Raw genomic sequence first — 16011 nt, forward strand, 5'->3', positions numbered from 1 at the left:
TATCTATTTTAACAAAGACATTTAGCTTGTGAGACAATGTGGTTTACAATGGTTAAAACACAGGTTCTATCCTGTACTAGCCTTGGTAGGAACTATGCACTGGTCACATCATGTGATTCCCACATGAAGTCAAATTTTATTTATTCTTTAAATCAATGTAAATCAGTATAATTATAAACTCAGAATGGGCAGTCTCCATCTGCCTTTGGGTGTATTCATTAATTTAGTCAACAGGTATTTATTTGGCTCCCTACTGTGTTACATATCACTGAACAAAGCAGGCTGAAAATCTTGCCATTATGGGGTGGAAATTCGCATGGGGAGAGGGAAATCAATACACGCAGTATAGATGTAAATTATACAGTGTATTAAAATGATGATTACTGTTATTTGGAAAAATTAAGTAGAGAATTGAATACGGAAGCCTTAGTGGTAGTGATGGAGACTTCCCATTTTAATGGGGTAGGGGTTATTCAGAAAAGTTCTCACTGAGAATATGAAATGCTTAAAACAAATCAAATGAAATGAGTATATATGTAATTCTTCTAGTACAAATGCACATATACGTGAATATTCTTTTTAAAGTAATTTGATGGAAGCCACTTGCTCTACCCTCCTGCCATTAGAAGAAGGAGAAGCAGAGATTTTCTTCTTTCCAAATGACATCGATGCACTATCAGAAATCAGAATGCTTCTTAGGCAGACAAACAAGTTGGACGTGACTCCCACAGGCTCTTGACGCCATTGCAGCTAAGTTGAAACTAAATTTGCATTTGGAATATTCTAACTTTACATGAAATGAGTCCATCGAGAGTCCCCAAGGAGGACATTTTACAGCTCATGAGCTCAAAAATGAGGCAGCGCTACTCACAATCATGTTCTAGAGAAGTCAATTGAGATTTCACCTCTTCCAAAGATGATCTCAGCTGGAGCCTTCCCAAGCTGTATGCTGCGGATCTCCTTGAGCTAAATCCTGATTAGCAGACGAACAGCATGCTTGCTCCCTTGTCCATGGCAAAGTCTGCTAATAAGTCATGATCATTTTTGCCACAGAATTCAGAGACTACCTCAAAATTCGTGAATACTGGGTGGTCAGTACCAATCTAGCTGAGATGGCTTTTAAGATAAAATAAAGAGATGTCTTCAGTCAGTGGGTATTAAGAGTGCTTTTAAAAAACTGATTCTGTCTTGCAGGTCCCCTACTGCTCACCTCCATGTGGACAAAAGATGATCCTCCGAGTGGGCAAGAACAAAATTCAACTCCTTAATTTCCATAACAGAATGTAAACTTGCTGCCAGACCATCTGGTATCTTTTCAATCATCAACAAAGATGTGCGTGTGCCAGGTCTTTGCCCCAGAGCTCAATGTTGCAATGGCTATTTTTTAGCTTCAGGCAAAATATGGTTGAGGCAAATGCTTCTCATCAATATGGATCTAAAAGACATGGTACGATTTCATTTCTTTAGGTAAGTTCAGGTTACAGCCCTAGAAAACAATGGACTTGGGCTTGCTTCTCCTTAGCACTGACTGATATATTGCAATTCATGCTCTCGACAGCTTTCCTACTTTACCCATATATGTCATGGCTGAACAATGACACTTCACATTTTCTGCAGGTATCAAAGACCCTGTTTTTCAGTAATTTGTGTATCTGATAAATTGTTTCTAAGGTTAAAAACTAGAAAATGTTTATTTCTTCTAAAGGTAATTCTTTTCCTTTCAAATGACAAGAAGCCATATTATTTCATGTGTTTCTTACTTTGGCAGCCACAAATTTCAAACTGAAATTTAAGTTTCAGCAAAAATCATCTTCATATTTTGTCATTTATCTCTCACCTTCCCTGCTGGCTACTTGCCTGTATTGATTATGACTTTTTTCAGATATGTGAAAAGTATGAGTTTTATTTCAGACATCCTCAACATATATAGAAGTAGGCATATGCATATTAGAAATTCGTAAGTCCATATATACACTTTGCTTTGTGGAGACCTGTAATGGGTACCATTGAAAAGGATACATGGTGCTCCATTTCTATTTTCTTGTCTAGTCTCCTGTCTCCCGTAGCTATAATCTAACTGCTGAGAATATAGACTGCTGCCAGTTCTCAGATCTGTCCTTCCTGGAAAATTGCTCTCAATATCAGGATTACCTTGCCTAAAGTTCTGTCCTTCCTAGAGGATCCTTCCTAGAGGAGAGTTCATGGTCAATCACAGGTTACAAGGATTTAAGGCTCTATCATGTCTTTCAATTTGAAGCAAATGATAGGCCATTTTAGCTTCAGGGCTCCACCTGCAATCAGATGAGTCAATGTAATTGCAAGTCAGCTATTTTCTCTGCTCTATCCTGTCCCATGAACTTTCCACAGGGGAATCTCCACAGTACTGCTACATAAACCTACACACAACTCCTCATCTCAAAGTCTGTTGCCAGGAAGCCCAACCTAAATCACCGTTTCAATCAGTTTCTTTCACTTATGTTTTTTGATTGATTTTTTTTCTTTTTAGACATGAGGAGCCTTTCTTAGGCAATGACAAGTCTAAACACAATACCAATGAAATAACTCAGATGGTGAATGGTATTACTTTTTCTAGTTCAGCACATTGTTTTAGCAAATAATCAGAGTACTGGGGACCTATTAAATGAGCTTAAACGAGCTGCTAGGCATAATTTCTATCAATCTATTATTTTTTTCAAAGCATTTTTTCAGAACTTATATAGGATGTAAGTAGACACTAGAAATCATTTTGATCATTTTGTTTTGGCTAGACCTTTAAAGCCAAACTATAAAGTCACTATGACTGGCTACTGAATGTGAGAAGATGAAGAGTGGCTACCTTATTGTTTTTATAAAACTGAAGAAAAAATGATTTTCTGAATACACATAAAATTCTTCTGTTAGAAAAACGTATATGTCATAGCATTATATTAATCTTTGAGGGGGGAAAGCTGATTATAAATTGAAGAAATTATACTTTTGTTTATATTTCTAGTTCCAGAGTAATCTTTAAAGTGACAATTTAGTCATTAGTTAATGTTTTTAATTGATGAGTAAAATTATTTCTCCTAAATAGACTTTGCATGTTTTAGCAAAGTATGGCATGATGAAAATTTATCTAAAATGAATAATGTATTCATGTCACAACAGAAATTATGCTGTTTCTACCATTCACTTTGGGAGAAAAAATTTTAAAGAACCTAATTTTGACATTTTTAAAAAAATGTTTATTTATTTCTAGGAGACAGAGAGAGAGAGAACGTGAGCAGGGGAGGGTCAGAGAGAGGGAGTCACAGACTGAAACAGGCTCCAGGCTCTGAGCTGGCAGTCAGCACAGAGCCCGACGCGGGGCTCAAATCCACGAACCGTGAGATCATGACCTAAGCGAAAGTCGGACGCTTAACCAACTAAGCCACCCAGGCACCCCGACATTTTAAGTTTAAAGACATTACATACATTTTCAATCTCTAGTATTTAAGATATTTGCTCAGAGTTTCTCCATCAGTTTAAAAAATTTTCCATTACAAGCTTAAAAACATTCTTGAGAAATATTGATTAGTTGGGAAAAATTTGTACTATTCCACTCACATATTTTTATTCTAGAAATAATCACTGAAGAGAATGTAAGGGTTATTTATCTTTATTATTTCACAATACATGCCAGGTTACTGGCAACTTCAATATGCCTCTGACTATAATATCTTTAAACAATTACATTTTTGTACTTTTATTAGTCAATTAACATATGCCCCCTATATAAATAATAACAAATAAAGATAAACAATATTTACCTGTTGAACTATCATAAAATGGAATTACATTAAATAATTTTTAAAATTTTATAGTGAAATATTTGACATATATAGAAAGATGTGAAAAGCAAAAATTATAACAGTTTGCCCTATTACATTCAGATGTTGTTGAACAATGAAGCAAAAAAAGTCACTTTTCCTATTTTTCATCTTTTCTTTCCTTCCTAGTGTTAACCATTATCCTAAAAGTGGTGTCTGTCTTTCTTGTTTATGTTTACTACATAGCTACATATCTGTAAATGATATGTAGTAACATTTTGCATATTTTTATGTTTCACACCAGTGCTTTCATATTATAAGCATCGTTATGCAACTTCCCTTTTGTCTTTTACTGTTTTGCTTTTGGATTTTATTTCTTGCAGTGCCTGTAATACCTATTACATTTAATTTAACGTTAACTGTGTTCCATTGTATAAATATGCTACCATTTAACTGTTCTCCTAGGATAATTTCTTGTATTTGCTTTGTTATTGTTGTTTGAAGTGTATGTGTGTTTAACAAATACTATAGATCATCCCGTATATGGCATACATTTGCAAAATTTTCTCTTGATTACATTGGGCATATGCCTAGAAGAGCAATTATGGAAGATAGACCTTGCCAATTTATTAGATAATACAAAGCTAAGCACAAGATTATTCTATATATTTTACATAACCAAAACAAGTTTATAAAACGACCAGCTTCTTAACACTTGTTTCTTGTAGAATCCCAAACATATGCATTTTGTATTTCTCTTTTTTTCTTTTCTTCTAAACATAAGCATTTCTTCTATTTCTGATTCTTAAGGAATTTTTGTTCATCTGCTATGACTTTATTTTTTAGTTATTATCATTATTGGCTATCTTTTTCAACATTAGTTTTATTTATTTATTTATTTATTTATTTATTTATTTATTTATTTATTTATTATTAACTTTCATTTAGTGATTCATTCTGATTGGAAAGTGTTATTTGTCTCTCTCTTCTATATCCCTCTCTGCCTTCTCCTCTCCTCTCATCTCCCCCACTCTCTCCTCCCCACCCTCCTATTTTTTCTTTTCTCTCTTCCTCTGTAGATTCAGCCCCAGTTGACGATTCTATAATTGTCTTCATTTTCTCCTTCCAGGATTGTCATTCAAAAACCAGTTTTTATATTTCTATTCAGAGATGACATCAGAGAATCCAGTCACCTTGCAAAATGATTGGCTCATTTTATTCAACTTTGTCAGTTCTGTTCTTTTGCCTCCCCAGACATGCAGCTTCATTTAACTTGAAACCCCAAGCAGCTACTGGAATATATTTCTCTCTCTCAATCTTTCTTTCCCAGGCTCTTCTTATAAGTGGAAGAACCTTGCACAGATCGTGGTTTCAAGCACTAAGACTTACTTGGGTCCTCTTACCTAGCATGGGACACTTTCATTTCCTTGACCTCAACATGAAGTAGGGCCCAAAAAATCCAGAGCTTCAGGCTTGCTCCCTACTTGACATTTCTGTTTTGGTATATTAAAGTAGTTCTCTCTCTCTCTCTTTTTTTTAGGCTTCTTAAATTTGTTTTTACAATTTCCCTCCAATTGTTAAACCTTGGACTGAGGTGAAAAGGAAGCAAAATCATATATTTACAATACTATGTTGACTTTATATGATTATAATACCTATCTAACAGCTTATATGTCATAAACACACATATTTCAATACACCTACAATCATATTATTCTTCAGGTGACGCTGTAATAGACCTTTATATGGATGTACCATATTGTACTTAAATAATTCACTATACATTGATAATTTTTCATGTTTTGTCGTTATAAAACACTGCCATGAAGCCTTTCCAATATATATACTTTATATGTTTGTTCTACTATTTTCTTAAGACAAATTCCTAGAGGAAGAATTTGTGGATTAAAGGTGCTTATCTTTGATATTGGAAAATGAGAAGAAGTTTTCATAAACACCATTTTATCTTTAAAACTGGAAAATAAAATTTAGAAAAACACATTTCCATAGAACTAAAACGTTATCTGGAATTCAATCTCAGACAAATTAAACTGCTGTTATCCATTCAATTAATCAATTAACAAAAGTGTTTGCTCAGCACTGCATTATATGTTCTACGTATTATAAGAACATAGTTTCAAAACTCTTGGTTTTCCCAGGATTTCTTTATATTCTCAAAAGTTAATAAAAGCACCACAGTACTGTTTTTAATGTGGACAATGTCTGTCAATATTTACCAGATTAAAAATGAAAACTGAAGGGTGCCTGGGTGGCTTAGTCGGTTAAGCGTCCGACTTTCGCNTATTAATTTATTTCAAAATAAAATTAACAATCACATTTTATGTTAATATAAATAACATTTTTTTATTTTTTTATGTTTTATTTCTTTCTGAGAGAGAGAGAGAGAGAGACAGCATGAACAGGGGAGGGTCAGAGAGAGAGGGAGACACAGAATCCACAACAGGCTCCAGGCTCTGAGCTAGCTGTCAGCACAAGCCTGACGCGGGGCTCAACCCACGAACCGTGAGATCATGACCTGAGCCGAAGTCGGACGCTCAACCGACTGAGCCACCCAGGCAACCATATAAAAAAACATTTTTCAAGTAAAATTCTATATTCCAAAATAAAAAAAAATAACCTTAAGTATGCCTTTGCTTTACAATTATCTGAAATATTTCATAACTGCATCTGCATTCAGTCTATTGTGAAATTTTGGTGGAAATATGTAAGAAATCCAACCTTTCATAATATATAGTTGAAAAAGGAAAAAGTATGTCTATAGCTTTTTCAAAGTAATTGTGAGTAGTCTATTGTTATTTTAAACTCAACATGTGATAGTTTCTTAAACGTAAGTTGCAATTTAAAATCTGAAACCATATAAAAGAAATAATTTGTCATACTCTGATTTGTTAGATCTATTGTTTTATCTTCACTTTGAACAGATTTTATAATATCATGCATGGATCATTTAAGGAAGATTGCATATCTTCCAAATATTGACAAGTTGCATTACACGATAACAACAGAAAATAATCACATTTTCTACTATCATACAAATCTCATCAGAAATGTTTCAACATCAGAAAGTTGTCAGACTCACATTCCTGCATACAAGTACTCCAAAATTATAATTTTTGCAACAAATTTCACATTTTGGTAAAAATTTGAAAAAAATTGACAAAAAAGTACCATCAATTGTTCTACTTCAAGTGATGGGCTCTTTTTCAAAAAAATAAGTCTCTTAAATATCCTAGTTTGAATAGCTATAGTTTATTAGTTCTTTCAAATAAAAATGATATTCCATGATATGGTGGCTAGATTAGTTTGCAACTAAAACAATTGCACATGCCCTTTTCCTTGAGACAACCACTTCATGCAGAAGTGCTTTAAGTGTACTTTCCCTTTCACCATGCAGCATATGAAAGATAACCAATGAGGTGAAATGTAGAGAGTGTATTGAGCAGTCAGAAGACCTTCTTGGGAAAACCAGTTGGAAAGCTGTTGCTTTAATCTGGACAAAACATGATGATAGCTTTCAGTAGGAGAAGAGTACAGCTTTGAGAGATGTTCAGAAGTTAAATATGTTAGGATTTGGGTGATTGGATATGGGGTATGGGGAAGAAGGCCAAGTCAGGACAATTTTCATGTCTGGCTTTGGAAGTTGGGTGTTGGTGCTGCTGAGATCAGAGGTGTAGGAGAGGGAGCAAGTCTGGGAAGGCTGGGGGAAAGAGAGATGTGATGAGTTTGTAGGGAAGGAAGAAGATTCCATCAACCCACTTAGTGCTTCCAGTCTGCAAATCAAACTGCCAAAGGCAAAGGCAGATTAATAGGAAATTGCAGATTAACAGATTACATGAATAAGAAACTTCATAAGGAAATAAAGACCCAGAGAAACAGACCTATGTACTTTATGCTAGGTTTGATAAAGAATGAGCAGTTGTGATAGGATATGATAGGTTAACAGGTATGAGGTATGTCGACATTAAAAATAAAATGACAAGGGGCGCCTGGGTGGCTCAGTTGGTTGGGTGACCAACTTTGGCTCAGGTCATGACTTCATGGTTTGTGGGTTCAAGCCCCACATCGGGCTCTGTGCTGACAGCTCATAGCCTGTTTTGGATTCTGTGTGTGTCTCTCTCTCTGCCCCTCCCCTGCTCATGCTCTCTCTCTCTCTCTCTGTTTCAAAAATAAATAAACATTTAAAAAATAATAAAATGACCAGTATATTTACCAGAAAAATTAGTTTAGACAGGAATAGCAGAGGAAATTGTTATTTGAGACCAGCAAACTATGGCAAACCATAGACAAGTTTGAAGAGACAAAGTGAAGGTCAGCTTTTGCTGGGTTTTAGAAAAAAATTGAGGAGGGTTATTCTGAGCAAGTTCATTGGAGAAGAACAAGAATTCAAGGTTGTGGGGTTTCTCATTGACTGTCACTGCTAGTTGGTGTGTTGTCACAGGAGCAGCTGGCAATCTTCCTATTTTTTCTTAATAGTGAGATAAAATTCCTATGTGAAAATACCATCCATTGTCAAAATAATTCTACCTCCTTCTTCCTGCTGGTTACGCAGGCTGCAATGAGTGGTATGTGCTTGAGAGCTCATCTTCAGAGCTGTCCATAGCCATTTTCATAGACCTTTGCTTTATTTATTTTCACAAGTAATTCATATAACTGGGGAAGAATTCAGCAAAGCCTGTTAGGGTTCTTCTTGGCATTCCTTTGTCTTCAGATCTGAATGCTTCTTTCCTCCAGGCATGGGGAGGGCATATCTCACATGAGGATTATATGGCCTGTTCCAGAGAAGAATGGTGAAGCAGAAAGAGGAAGAGGTGAGTAAACTCAAAACCCCCAGGCATTGTTATGAGAAGAAAAGACAAGAGAGAAGCTGAAGGTCAACCTTCAAACAGATGATGACCTGAACTGGGTGCATCACAGGTAAATATCCAGCGAACAAAGAACAGATGAAAACTCATTTGAAAGTTCTTTTAGGCTGAAAGTTCTTTTACTCAGATAAGAATGTAGATACTAGAAACACAGCACAGCTGAAATTGCCCAGGGATGACATCCTAAAGCACTCTCATGGTCTCCTTCAAGAAACTTTGTGAGTTTGGTGGATTTCACCCTGGAGGCAATTTAGACCTCAGATGGTCCTAAACACAAAGCTGGATTCTTAGAATAAATGATCTATTATTTTTATTACCACTCCTCTCCTCTCCTTGCCTTTTCTGTCCTTTTTACTTTTTACCTTCTTCTTATTTTTGAGCTAGCTACCCAAAATACACATCCTAGTTTCAATCAATTCTGAGAATCTTAGCTTCTATTTAGTTGAGTATATGATCAAATGTGCAGACTTTGGGTAAACCAGGTTGCTAAGAAATTCACTGTGGTAATGACTGTAAAGGTTATCCACCCTTATTTCAGGCAGTGTGGTTTCCTTTATACCTCACAATCTGTAGCATCCCTGCAAGCTATTGCCCAGCGTGTCCTAGGATATATCTGCAGAGGAGAAACTCACTGTCTCCATCGTCTGAAACGAATGCCTATTAGAACATTCCATCATCATCTGGCGCCAAACTTTGGCTTCTTTAATTTCTTTTTTAAAACCCCATATTAAATACATACATGCATGCATACATACATACATAAAACCCTGTATTAGAATGACAGAGTATGAGTAAAAGAGCTTCACATTTTTTACTACAGTCTTATAAATATGTATCTTTGAAAGTGTGATATATACATCAAATACTTTGTTGAAAAATACAGTAGTCAAGACTGTAGATTTACTGATTAGTAACTTAATAAAATTAATGATGCTAATGCTTCAATATCCTTAACTAAAAATGGATTGTTTTACCTTTATGTATGCATAACAGTGGGGAATATTATGTCTTAGGCTAATACAGTTCAGTGATACTGACTTGATTCAAAATAAGGAATCAACAGTTTTACCCACCATTGCCTTCTACCATCAGTGCAAATGTCCACATCATGAAAATGTCAAATAATATCTTGGCATTATTATGAAAGTAGCTTAATATCACTGACACTTGAAATTGTCTCAGGAATCCTCCCACAACTGTAAATTAAACTTTGAAAACAATATGTGTTGCAAAATTTACTATTGTATATGAAATAATTAAGGAAAATAACAACTTTTGTATAAACATTTCAAATGCAACTTGTTGCATCTTACCATTCTTCTTAAAAATCAATCTACTCTACCTTCTCTAGGTGAAAGTTTTCTTACAAACCAAAGGTTTTATGGTCCTTCAGAAATGCACATATGCCATTTAATATTAGATCACTAATAAATGCCTGCCACTTTTGATACAAGTTCATGTTTAGTTCTCTTACATGTGGCACACTTTGTCAACCTTGACTGAAGATGTAGATACTGTGTTTGGAATAAGGGTAACCTACACCTCAGCCAATAGGAAACATAATTCTATTTTGATGTATGACAACTTAATTATTTGTGTTTTCAAAGTTGTACTCAACCAACACTTAATATGTAGCACCAATTATTTAAGATGAGTTGAGTCAGATTTTCCCAGTGTTTGCATAACAATTAAGCAACTTCTGAAAATAATGTTTATGTTTTCAGTTAAAATTTTAATATAGATTCTAAGATGTCTAATTTAGGATTGACTACTGGGAGAATCTGACGCAGTTAATTCCATAATGGATGGAAGGGTGTCAGATGCAACACAATCGTGTGAGAATGAGGCATTGGTGTCATAATGAAGAAACACGGAAGTAGTAATAGATAATTCACCTATCTTGGAATGAAACAACCAGTCAACACCAGATGCATTAGATTTGCCACCACTCCTGCCATGCCCCCACCCCAAATATAAATTTGTGTATGAGGGAAAATATCCAGGAGGTTCACCGTCACCATCCTTCCTCATTGATTTCCTCCCTATATTTTGCTGTCATTTCCAAAAAGATTCAGCTCATTTCTATTTGTGACTATGGCTGTTAGGCCACATTGGATGCAAACACCAGAAACTTACCCTGTTTTATGTAGTTTTAAAAATGATAAGTTTATTGGAAAGATGTTTGCTGAAATAGTAAGAGGTAACTATTATGATGAGTAAAAGGTGTATATCACCTCTTGTCAAAATTCAGATTACTTAAAATTCTATTCCTAATATATAACATGGAAGATTAGTTACAATTTTATAAGTAGTTGTCTAATCTGCATCCATGATGGTAACCTATTCTTGGAGCATTTTACATTGTTAGTTCTTTTCCACAATAAAAGCTAGAACACATATTTTTAAAAACAACTGACAAAACAAACAAGCTGATGATTGAGCAAGTTGTCATTTCAACTATTGACAGTGCTTTGTGATTCTGGCATTATAAAACATCCCACTATTTATAAGCTAGTCATTATCTCCACACTATAAATAAAGACATAGAGTTCAGTTTAATAAGCAATAATTGACTATGTTCTTTCTCAAGATACAGTGCCAGGAACTGAGGGAACACAGCTCTTGGGAAAAAGCAGCTCTGTGTTCTGTTTGGGAAAGGGGGTGTACAAAACAAACTCTAACGCTGGGTAGTTTGTGACAAATACCATTATATGGATTTAGGATGTTTGATGGGCAGTCAGAGGAGGAAAGAATTATCTTTTACTGGGAAGAGCGACTATATTCTTCATATAATTGCTACACTTTGAAGGAAGACTGTATTTTGACAGTTGAGAATGACGAGGTAAACATTCCAAGTGCAAGACAAATTTAAGTAGCCACGAACACCTGATCATATGGTCATATTCTGAAAACACACAGCAGTCTGGGAATACTGGGGTATGGGACATGCGAAGGCATTAGGGGATAGTGTGGAGAAAACATTAATAACCATAAAAAGAGAGGAACATATTCAAGGAAATTCTAGAATTTTTTTCCATTTCTGTCTTTCTGCTCGGTGTCTCAGATCCAAATAAATTACAATTCTTCATAGATCCAATACAGATTCTGGAGAGATAAAATTTGATTGGTCCATTCATAAGATATTTCTCAGTGGAAAACAGTATAGCAGCTAAAACAAAGAATGAGGCTGAGTATCTTTCTTTTTAAGTTTAAATAAACATTGATTATTTAACATGAGCCAGGCATTGAGTTGAATGCTAAGGGTACAATGGTGAAGAAAATAGAAATGATTCTTGTCCATACTGAATATGCAGATCATTTGAAGAAATGGACACAGAATCACCATAGAAGCATTTAATTATAAATCGTGATAAGTGTTCTGAAAGAAAACTTAAGAGTATGACTAAAGACAATTTCAGGTACTCCTGATTTATATAAGTATAGTATTTACATTTCTTTTAAAAAGGAATTTAAATTTCTAGATTAAATTATTGTTTGTGTATATAGTTTATCTCTCCTAACAGCAATGTAATGTTCAGGAAAGAGTAAACTTTGAAGTATGTATTTAGTTTAAAAATCTGGCTCAGTTAATTATTATTAAACTATATTTATTTGATCCTGTTTTTCTGCAGAGATAATAATTCCCACCTTATGAGGTTGTTTAAAAAAATTAGAGTTAGTATATGTAAAAGCCATTAGATGAAATTTCTCATTTTAATTAATAATATAAAAAAGTATCACCACCACCACCATGGACATGCAATGGATTTTTAAAATAATACAGGTTATTATTTAGGATACACACTTAAAATCATTATCAGCTAAAATATTTATGAGCTAATAATGGATTGCTGATCATGTTAGGGTTTAAGGTTGATATTCAACCAAATACCCTCTGTCTTACCTTGTCTCCATCCCTCACAGTTGAGAACTAGTTTAAAAATAAACAGAATAGTGTACCTCTAAATATCAGCTATATTTCTGGAAGTTCTGGAATGGAGGGCATGACTAGAATCTAGAGCTGAATTAGTTCTCAATTATTAGCTGCACCTCACATCCCTATATTAGACATTGGAGTGATTTATCTAAGGGAAAGTTTGGGTCTGCAAAGTAGGCAAGCACTACCTAAACAGTGATAAGGGTAATTATTTGATCTTGTCCTTGAAGTCTGATCTGAGGACCTAGTGAAAAATGTCCGCAGACATTAGAACCCAGGCTGCCTGACAAAAGTGTGTTTCTCAGGTGGAAGCAGACACAGCAATAGGCACTTAACCTGTCCTAAGGCAATGCTACTCTTAAAGAGGGACATGACACTGAGATGCACATGTTCAGCTCCCCCTTCCAAGTGAGAAGTGTCACCATCCTAAATATCTCCTAGGCAACATGATGACAGGTGAATAGAGTTCTCCAAAAGATCCATCAAGATCCCTCATAAGAATGAGAGCAATAAAGACCAGGGATAAATAAAATTACCTGAGCTGAAAAGGTGCATAAGAAGGACACCAAAGACAGATTTTACCAACTTCACACTCTTGTCTAACACCACCTTTCCCTGTGTAATTTTAAAATAAATGTCCTCACCACTTTGGCTAAGGATCTGTTAATCACCAGTCTATGCCAAAGGCTTGCTTTTTCTTATTAAGCCCATTTGCACTGTATTCCCCTTTGTCAATAAGTTTATGTCTATTTGCAAAATGATTTCTAAGGCTGATATAGATTTATTTAATTAATTTGAAAAATTCATAAAATACTGTCCTTAATACAAATTTCAGAAACAAATCATAATTTTGACAATTCTATAGTTATTAGTTCAGTATTTTGATCTCTTGACATCTAAGCATAGAAAGATAGTCCTTAATAAGTACAGACTCTTTATTTTTATTTGTATTTTATTTGTATATTTATATATTTCAGCACATAGATATTTGTCCTTATTTAATTGGAAATAAACAATGCTGTGACAGGCAAATTGAGAAAGAAGAGAAAGAAAGAGAAAGTGGTGTGTGTGTGTGTGTGTGTGTGTGTGTGTGTGTGAAAGGAAGATACACATCAAATAGACACATTAGCTGTGGGCAGCAAAATAGAATTATTGAATAATAAACATTAGAAAAGTAGAAAGGATTGCCTTCAAATTATTTTAGATAAGGAAATTCTGACCCAGAGAAAATAACAGCAATAGATCCCAGACAACTCAACCTCCAGGCCTAGGATTTAACCATGTGATCACACACATTCCCACCCATCTGCCTCCTGCCACGACTCATGATTTCATGGCACAGAGCTTGAGGTTATCCTGTTGAATTGCCCCCATTGAATTATGGCACGGAAACATCTTGTTGAAATCCAAACACTGAACACAAATAATGCTTCAGAATGATTTTATCCAATTATATCTATACTCTTTGGAGAATGAATTTAGGAGGGAATGGATCTCTAGCATATCTCAATGGTGAGAGAATAATAGAGAGACTTAGACACAGAGATGCTCCAAAGAAAATCAGCTTCTGTTCAGGAATGAAAGGTATACGAATTGAGCTACGTGGTTGTAGAGAGGATATGAAGGCATTGGTGACAAAATTCACACATTTAACAATTTCATTATAAAATCAGACTTACTCAGACTTAATAGACTTAATACTTTAGAGTTTGAACCATAAAATCTTAATCTTGTAATTTACCATATAAATCTCACCCTTCCATTTATTTGGCTTATCAAGTGCACCTGGAGTAGGAACTGGTTTTCTATATTTATAGCTAACCAGCCCACCAACTCAGGAGTACAATTATCTTTCTTTATGTAAATCAGAGGTAAAATTGACTCTTCCTACGGTCTCACCAAATTAGCAAAATTTTTAATCTTTTTTCTGTTTATTTATTTATTTTCGAGAGAGAAAGAGAGAATGTGAGTAGGGGAGGAGCAGAGAGAAAGGGAGAGAGAGAGAATTCCAAGCAGACTCCACTCTGACAGCATATGTCGCAGAGCCCAATGTGGGGCTCGAACCCAGGAACTTGTGAGATCATGACCTGAGCCAAACTCTCAAGAGTCAGGTGCTTAACTGACTGAGCCTAAGTCAAAATTTTAATCTTGAAAAAGCTTGCATTATTTTTTTTCTCTGTTCCCACTAAATTCAGGAGTCCAGTGGTGTTTTGAAAACAGATGAAGTGTCTCTAATCACAAGGCCATTTTGTTCATCTCTCAGCAAAATGGCTTCTAAATCAGCACTCCTTCCCTGTTCCTGACCACTGACTGCTTTTTATTATGACAAGGAACCTTGTCTCTTCACTGTCTTTTAGCTTTCCTGAAATTCTCTTCACTCCTCCTTACTGTGTCCTTTACAGGCGTATCCCTTTACGATACTTAGGCTCTTCAAAGCCTTTAGAATCAAGGGATGAAAGAGGAGGCCTATTGTTTTTAATAACTTCTGATTTCCATTTTATGATATAATTTGAGTCAAGGGCATACCCATTTAAAGTAGGAAGAAAACACCTGTGGAGACCATGTCTCAAGTTTTTGTCTCTACCACACACTGCAAATTCCACCCCTCTGTTACTTCTTTTCAAGGCTACTTAGATATTTAATCTAAACTTTGTCTGGATAAATATGATGGTGATAGGAGAGAAGAACACAATACAACTTGCACTGTGACCTCTAGATGACAAAGCACAATACAACTCTATGTGAAATCCATTTGAGGTTTTGCAATTTATAAAGTTAGCATGGACTTCTGACAGGGGTCCTTTTGGGATCTCAGGGATTTCTATCTTTCTTGTAATTGGACTAACTAGCACCATGCTAATAGCATCTTCAACCCCCTTTTCTACCTAGTGGTAGTATTTGTGTATGAAGGTATTAGTTCTAAGTAGAGTGTTTTTGACACCTCAAGTGATAAAGAAACACAGTCCCTCACTAGAAACCTCTGGTTCATTTTACCTCAATGACTGTTTTTCCTGGGCAGGCATCAATTTCTTTTTTACCTCCTGTCTCCCAAGAAACCAGCTGATTTAATTAGATTTTCCTAGCCTGTTCAGGCTTGGTGAGCTCTACAGCCAGTAATAGGAACTAAACATTAACAGGGTGAGTAGGATATAATCCGTAATAGGGGTTCCCTCCATTATGGAATATCTCCTATTCAGCATTTATATTAATGCATAATTAAATAGCTGTCTCTTTAAAGCCTTTACTTATATCAAAGCTATATCTCCGGTACACCTCATTTTCCCTGGGAGAGAGAGAGAGAGAGTCCCTACAGTATTCACTTTTTAATGTAACTATTAAAAATGCAACACAGGAATTGAAAATGTGCCTAAATCGTTTAGTAACCTCTTTTGACATTTTCATT

Source organism: Crocuta crocuta, unplaced genomic scaffold (genome assembly GCF_008692635.1).
Source record: "Crocuta crocuta isolate KB4526 unplaced genomic scaffold, BGI_CrCroc_1.0 scaffold83, whole genome shotgun sequence".
Taxonomy (NCBI): domain Eukaryota; kingdom Metazoa; phylum Chordata; class Mammalia; order Carnivora; family Hyaenidae; genus Crocuta; species Crocuta crocuta.